An 8,620-nucleotide genomic window follows, 5' to 3' on the forward strand; every position below is an offset into this window, starting at 1 on the left:
GTGTAGGGGAGATGTGACGGACAAGGATCAGTGAAGGGAATGCAAGTGCAAGTTAGAGAACAAGTCGGAAAACATCACAAAAAGCATTGAAAGTTGAAGTGGGTGGAGGGAATTGTATACAGGGGAAGAATATTAATTGACACTTAAAGAATGCAGAAGTTATGAAAATCAGACTGTGAAAGGAAAAATAAGAAATAATTAGTAATATATTGCAGGATTTGCAGGGCTGTGGTTGTACGAACTCTTGAGAGAAAAAATATTATGAACAGAAAAAGCATTTAAAAAGTAAATTTAAATAATTTTAAATCAAGAAATTGAAAAAGGCAACTATTAAAATAAAGAAATACAGACCGAATGCAGGTACCAGAGGGGAAAGATATATTTTGCTGTGATTACAAAATATGCTTCCGTTGTTGACGGGGTAAGGGGCAGAGACATAAATTTGTTCTCAGGATGGTAACAGGAAATCTACAGTCGCAGAACACCAACAGAAGAGCAGAAATGGAAAATCTTTTCTTAACCAAACGAGGCAGCACAACTGGATCTGCTAAGTGAGAGATAAAGTTTTATTATCAATATTTATAATATGGAGATCATACACAAAATTGTGGACAATCCAAAGCATCCTTAGGTTTATATAGTGTAATATCCAGTCTTTCAAGAGGATCATAATTCATGTCCAATAAATTACATGGAAAGTGTTAATAAGCTAAAAGATATATAAATACAAGAGATTCTGTAGATGCTGGAAATTCAGAGTAACACACACTAAGCAGGTTCGACAGCATCTATGCTGAGGAGTAAAGTGCCAATGTTTCAGCTAAGACCCTTCATCAGTTATTGCAATATCATAATGAAACAAAAGATTTTGAACACCTATATGCATTCCCCCTCAGTGCATTCAAACTTAAAGAACCAAGCTTTGCTCAAACCTTCTTGATGGTACTCTGTGACAAATATTGTTTGTTAGTGTTCCTGCAAAGTGTAGTACCTTGCAATGATTTGATATGTACTAGGTCCTATATAAAATTTTTATTTTATGCATACGAAAAGACTCAGTATTCAAGAAATGCAAACAGAATTCTTGCCTGCTCAATTTTGAACCAGTTCAACCAGCATTTTAATAAAAGGAATTAAAGTGAAACAAGAAATGATGATTGAATTTGCACACTATCTTTATAGTTTATTGATATCTTTTTCTTTTTCAGTAGTTACAGTAAACAAATCTTTACTGATTAGTATAACACATTATAATTCATATTAACCCAGTTTGTTATGATGGATCTGAAGATGAATGAAAAATGAAGGAATTTATTAGAGCCTTATCCATAAACAAAAGGCTGTAGCTATATTTACACAGTTACATAGCCGATACGTGTGACCAGCCAATATTTATAGGGATAGCAGGGATTCCATATTTGAAGGAATGATATCATGCACACTATTTTCAGATTGCCATGTGTAGGGCTGGAGTGCACTTGGGAAGTTGAAATTTGAAGCACACCAAAAAAAAAGAATGCTGAAACATGTAGCAAGTTTCACACAGCCAAGTTTTATGCTTTTTTAAAAATTCTGTTCCAGGTTATCCTCTCCTTCATGCCATTCTGTGTTCCAGCTGGGACAGGAAGAACAGGCAACCTGCTCTGAGGCCCTTGCTAATAGCTCCTCTGTAAATGGAGATGCAAAGCACAGTCTGGGATGACTCATCCCTTGATTTTTCTTTCTCATTGGGAAACCTCTCTCTCCTATTTGGCACCTCTCCCTGATTTCCTGGTGTGGAGGATCATGGGCGTAAAACCTGCACCTACTGTTCCTTGGCACAATGTTCTGGCATTCAACCAGATTAGAATATACACTGCTACATGTTAAGACTGAAGAACTGTCATTGATCTAACATGTATTATAAACTTCAATATGGAAAATATTTAAATTTTAACATTTCCCAAATTATCAGATTGTGCTCTCTGGATTCTATTTGGTTTTATCATCAATTCTATGTCATATGATAGAACATTCAATGAAGCAGTAACTATATATTGAATATTGTGCAAATTATACCATGCACTTTTATGCATAATATATAAACAGTAATCTGAGTGTGAATTGTCTGTCAATCTTAGCAACTACTGGTAAATAATGTAGATTTTGGTGATTACTATTGGTTGATCTGACAGTTATACATATCTGGAATAAAATACACTAACTAATACACCAGTTCAGCTTGTAGATGTCTGCCTTTCACTCCCTCTCTCCACCCCTTTATTATTCTCCAGTGAGAAGTTATATTAATGTCTATCTCTCAACATGATAGTCATTTTTTAACAGGCTTCATCAATAATACATTAATTTCAGACACACAGACTCATCTTCTTCCATCTTTAATGTGTAGTCCAACATTCTGAATAAAAGTAACGCGACAGCTCTCCTGGTGGAACTGAGCTGCAAAAGCTACAAAAGCTCCAGCTCCTGTTCCTGGTTTTTGGTGTAGCTAAGGCCAAAAATAAAATGATTTTAATCCAGACTGCACACAGGAGCTGCTTTTTATCTAACAGCCTGTGCTGAGCAAAATCAAGACAGTACTACAAAACAGTCTTTCCTGTGGTGAGTCCAAAACCTTTATTTAATATGCTTTCCTGACCATTCTCTCAACTGAACCTGAAAAAAATATCATGGCATTATTTCGAAGAAGTGAGGCCAGAAATAGGAAGATCATACTGTTTAGCACGTGGCGAAGGAGATGCTGGAGGAGGGAGGGCTTCTGATTTTTGGATCATTGGGCTCTCTTGTACAGGAGGGTTGGTTTGTACCTGAACTGGAAGGGGATTAATAAACTAGTGGGAAGGTTAGCTAGTGCTACATTGAGGTGGGGGGGGGGGGGCAGTTGGTGGTGGTTTAAACTAGAATTCCATGGGGGATGGGAACCAGAGTGCCAGAACAGATAACGGAGTTGTTGTGGAGAGCGATGTTAAGTCTACATACAAAGTTTGGAATCAAAATCTTGAGCATGGTGAGACTAATGTTCTGATCTACGTACATTTCAAAGCATGGAGTATTATAGGAAAGGCATATCAGCTTAGCCCATGGATCAGCACGGGGAATTATGACATTGTAGCCATTAGTGAGACTTGGTTGCAGGAGGGGCAGGACTGGCAGCTCAGTGTTCCAGGGTTCCATTGTTTACCTCAGACAGGACAGACTGGAAGGCTCCTCTAGTGATGATTTATGGGTTGAACTAAGGAATAAGAAAGGTATGACCACATTAATGAGCTTATATTATAGATCATTCAACAGTTTACAGGATTTAGAGGAGAAAATTTGTAGAGAGCTTGCAGACTGGGGTAAGAAACATAAGGTTGTGATAGGAAGTGATTTTAACTTTCCGCACGTTGACTGGGACTCCCATACTGTAAAAAGGGCTGGATGAGAAAGGGTTTGTCAAATGTGCTTAGGATAGTTTCCTTAATCAGAAAAGTAGAAGTCCCAATTAGAAAGAATGTGCTATTAGATCTCCTATTACGGAATGAGACAGGGCAGGTGACAGAATTTTGTGGAGGGGAACATTTTGCATCTTGTAATCACAAGTTTTAAGGTAATTATGGAAAAGGATAGGTCTGGTCCTCAGGTTGAGATTCTGAATTGGAGAAAGGCCAATTGTGATGGTATCAGAAAAGAATTGGCAAGTGTGGATTGGGACAGATGATTTCTGGAAATGGTGTACTCGGTGAGTGGAAGGCCTTGAAAAATGAAATTTTGAGAGTACAGAGCTTGTATGTTGCTGTCTGAATATAAGGCAAGGATCACAGGTCTATGGAACCTCGGTTTTTGAAAGATACTGAGGCATAGCAGGTATAGGTATATAGGAACAAATGAAGCACTCGAGGATGATAAGAAATGCTAGCGAATGCTTAAGGAAATCAGAAGGACTAAAAGAAGGCATGCAGTTGCTCTAGCAGTCAAGGTGAAGGAGAATCAGAAAGGCTTCTACAGATATATTAAGTGCAAAAAGGATGACGAGGGACAAAATTGGAGCCTCTGGAAGATCAGAGTGATAATCTATGCTGGGAGTTGCGAGAGATGCAGGAGATCTTAAATGGATTTTTTTGCTCCTGTGTTTACTTGGGAGATGGACTCTATAGAAGTGAGGTGAAGCAGCAGTGAGGTCATGGACCATAAACAGATTACAGATGAAGAAGTGTTTGCTGTCCTGAGGCAATTTAGGGTGGGTATATCCCCGGGGACTGGTGCGGTGTTCCCTCAGACCCTGTGGGAGGCTGATGAAGGAACTGCAGGGACCCCAACTGGCAGAGAAATTTAAAGCATCTGGAGGATTGGAGGAAAGCTAATGTTCTATTCTTTAAGAAAGGCTTTGAGAATAAGCCAGAAAATTATTGGCCAGTGAGCCTAACATCAGTAGTGGGAAAGTTACTGGAAGGTGTTCTAAGAGAGCGGATATATGTGTATTTGGATAAACTGGGATTGATTAGGGATAGTCAGCATTGCTTTGTGCGCGGTAGATCATATCTAACTAATCTTAGAAGGCAAGGTAGTAGGTGTTATCTACATGGACTTTAGCAAGACCTTTCACAAGTTCCCGCATGGGAAGTTGGTCAAGGAGATACAGTCACTTGGCATTGAAGAAGAAGTAGTAAATTGGATTAAACAATGGGTTTGTGGGAGAAACCAGTGCGTGGTAGCAGATGGTTGCGTCTCTGACTGGAGGTCTGTGACTAGCAGTGTGCAGCAGTGACTGGTTCTGGGTCTTTTATAGTTCACCATCTACGTATATCAGTGATCTAGACAATAATGTGGGCAAATGGATCTGCAAATAATGACACTAAGATTGGGGTTGTAGTGGACAGTGAGAAACTATCTAAAGGCCAGCTGGAAAAATGGGCTGAAAAATGCCAGATGGAATTTGGGTAGGTCTTACTTGGTGAATGGTAGGGCACTGAGGAGTATGGTAGAACAGAAGGATGTGGGAATACAGATCCACAATTCCTTGAAAGTAGGGTCACGTGTAGATAGGGTTGTAAAGAAAGTTTTTTGGCACATTGGCTTTCATAAATCAATGCATTGAGTACAGGAGTTGGGATTTTATGTTGAAATTGTATAAGGTGAGGCCTAATTTGGAGTATTGTGTATAGCTGTAGTCACCTACTGACAAGATAAGATTGAAAAAGTGCAGAGAAAATTTACAAGGATGTTGCCAGGGCTTGAGGACCTGAGTTATAGGGAAAGACTGAATAGGTTGGGGCTTTATTCCCTAGAATGTAGAAAACTGAGGGGAGATTTGATAGAGGTATACAGAATTATGAGGGGTATAAATAGTTTAAATGCAAGCGGACTTTTTCCACTGAGGTTAGGTGAGACTACAACTAGAGGTCAAAGGGAACTTCCTCAGCCTGAGGGTGGTGAGAGTGTGGAACAAGCTGCCAGCACAAATGGTAGATACAAGTTCAATTTCAACAGTTAAGAGAAATTTGGATAGGTACATGGATGGAATGGGTATGGAGGGCTATTGTCCAGGTCCAGGTTAGGCAGGTTAATGGTTCGGCATGGATTAGGTAGACTGAAGGGACTGTTTCTGTGCTGTAATGTGTAAGACTCTATAAGAGTGTGTGGAGTTAGCTTGTTCTCCCTGTATGTGTACCCTTGGGTGGTCCCGGTTTCTTCCTACATCCCAAAGGACATATGTGTTGGCGGTTAATCTCTCACTGTAAATTTACTGCTAGTGTATGTATGAGGGGGTTGAATGTAGGGAGTCAAGGAGAATGTGGGAAAAATAAAATGGGATGTATAAATGGTTGGCATGAACTCAGTGGGAAAGCCTGCACTATTTCTACACTGCATGATTCTACAAGAGCTGAGTCCTGACCAGCATTTACCCTTTAGCCAACTAGGTCAGATACTGACCACCTTCACATAACTGCACTTTGGAGCATACACTTTACAAAATGATTGTGTTGTTCCTCATATTACAACATTGATTATATGTCAAAATATGCCATTGGCTGCAAAGCACTTTCGGATGTCCGGGGAGGGACGTGAAGGGTGTAATGTGAATGTAAGTTCTTCTTGTATCCACGTTTCATTTACAATCTTTGCAGACATACAGTCAGTGGACACGTCACTAGATACATCCTTTGCCTAATAATGTAGTCACTGAGTGTAGGTTTGTGGTCTACTGCTGCTGTGGATCTTCAAGGTTCGACGTGCTGTCCATTCAGAGATGCTCTTCTGCACACTACTGTTGTAACGCCTGATTATTTGAGTTACTGTAGCCTCCCTGTCAGCTTGAACCAGTCTGGACATTCTCCTCGGAACTCTCACATTAACAAGGCATTTTCACCCTCTGAACTGCCACTCACTGGATTTTTTTTTTGTTTTTCGCACCATTCTCCAGAGACTGTTGTGAATGTAAATCTGAGGAAATCAGCCATTTCTGTGCTACTCAGATCACCGACACAATCATCCCATGATCAAAGTCATATTTCTTTCCCATTCTGATGATCAGTCTGAAAAACAACTGAACCTCTTGGCAATGTCTGCATGCTTTTAGGCATTGGCTTACTGACTTATGATAGGCTGATTAGATATTTGCATTAATGAGCAGGTGTACCTGATAACAGGACCATGGAGTGTAAGTATCTTATTTCTTTGAGTACAGCTACTTTTTTGCTGATTAATATTCAGCAGTGTTTTTTTTCTCAGCAGAAGCAATGGTTCTAGGTATGTAGCACCACACTATACTTAAGCATTTTCCTCATTTAAATTTCTGCCTGCTGTTCTTAATACCCGGTGTCAGTGAAGCTGGCAGAGGAAATGAAAGAAAAATGGATATGCAATTCTATTATGACTAGCTGTATTCAATATGAAACTATTCATTATATGGTTTGTTTGTATATGATCAAGTTTCAATAAATAGCTTAAGTTGGATAGTTTATATTCCCAGAAAGCAAGACCATTATCATCTGCTGTCCAAGTTGGCACGAATCTATTATAACTTGGGGTATTTGGAGTTTGGAGTTCAATTCCGGCTGTTGGTTCCCTGCTTATTTTCCGATCCTTGGGGTTCTTCCGGGAGTCGGGAATGGGCAGCCGTCTTAATTCCAAGATTTCAGTTTATTTTAGAGTTCAAACAAGCATACAAATACTAAGCAAACTAAATAAAGAGCTGAGAAGCGAAGCCAAGAGGTGGAAGGACGCGAAGACAAAGACAGAAAAGAAGCCTCTGAAAAATCTATCATCTTTTATAATAACATAAGGAAAATTCCTTAGATAAGAATGAAGTAGTTAATAGGCTACATGATTCAAACAATTACATCACATAGTAATGTGCTAATACTTAGCCAATGAAAACTGAGAAAGGTGATGAACTGTTAGTTTAGCTGCTGTACCACTTTCTGCCAGTAAGTGTGAAAAATACGTGGGTTTGCTGAAAAGTACAAATCTTAGAGAAAGTATTATTTTTAAAAAACAGTGGTTTTCAAAATGGTGCTTTTTTAAAGAGTTTGTAAGTTCTTCCAGACAGCATTGGTTTTCTCTGGGTGCTTCGCTATCCTCTCACAGACCAAAGACAAAGGTTAATTGGTCATTGTAAATTGTCCTGAGGTTTGGCTAGTGTTAAATAGGTGGGTTACTGCGCAGTGTGGCTCATTAGGCCAGAAGTGCCTGTTCTGCGCTGTATCTTTAAATAAAATAAAATGATTATTGCCATTACTGGATCAGTAGAACCCAAATGGTGCCATAATTGTTTAGACAACCTCAAACAGTAATGTTTTATGGGAAGTGCTACATATTTTCATAACTATTAATGAGTTAACATCAATCATCTTTGACCCATACTTCCTTCAAATATAAGTTTATATCAATATTTTAATTTGTCTCTGCTAATTGCAGACCATTTCTATGAATATTATTATTTGCTAATACTTCAACATGCTATTTTTCAAATTTCAGTTTGTCTGTCCTGTTATCAGTTGAATTAAGTTTGCTGAGAGATTTTGTTGTTGGAGTGCTATCAGCCAGAAAAGGCATGAGTTGCTTAAACAACAATGACCACAGTTGCCCCTCTGTGATTCCTGACATGACCTGCGTGCAGAATGCTTGCATGTTACTCAAGCATTGTTGGAATACTCTGTGTCCATTTTGGGCGAATTTCTGGATATTAACTGCCCAGCACGGAGAGATACCTCAACAAGCAAGAAAAGATCTAATAGGACCTTAGGTTGATTATCATCTTCATGCCAATAATTGAAGAGTAAATTGGCACAACAGAAGACATGCTATAAAACGTTAGCATTACTATTGAACTGTATTGATACATTATTGAGAAAGGATGTAGTTTACAGCTTAGTGAATATAAATAATGTTAGCTTATGTAGAGTATCTGTTGAGTGAATTTAATCTCAGTCCTTGACATATTTAAATTGATGGGTGTTCTTTTGGCTAAAACCATGTTTGGATCATACCACTGATTTTGATTCAAAATTCTTATATGAGTAACATCTCACATTTTGGTCGAATTTTCCATGCTTGCTGTAACATTCTTCCTGACTTTTGCACCAATAACAGGGAAGTTGGAATTAAGTAAAGTTAAATTGTTGGCCATGTGCTTCCC

The sequence above is a fragment of the Hemitrygon akajei genome, chromosome 8 (genome assembly GCF_048418815.1).
Source record: "Hemitrygon akajei chromosome 8, sHemAka1.3, whole genome shotgun sequence".
In the NCBI taxonomy this organism is placed as follows: domain Eukaryota; kingdom Metazoa; phylum Chordata; class Chondrichthyes; order Myliobatiformes; family Dasyatidae; genus Hemitrygon; species Hemitrygon akajei.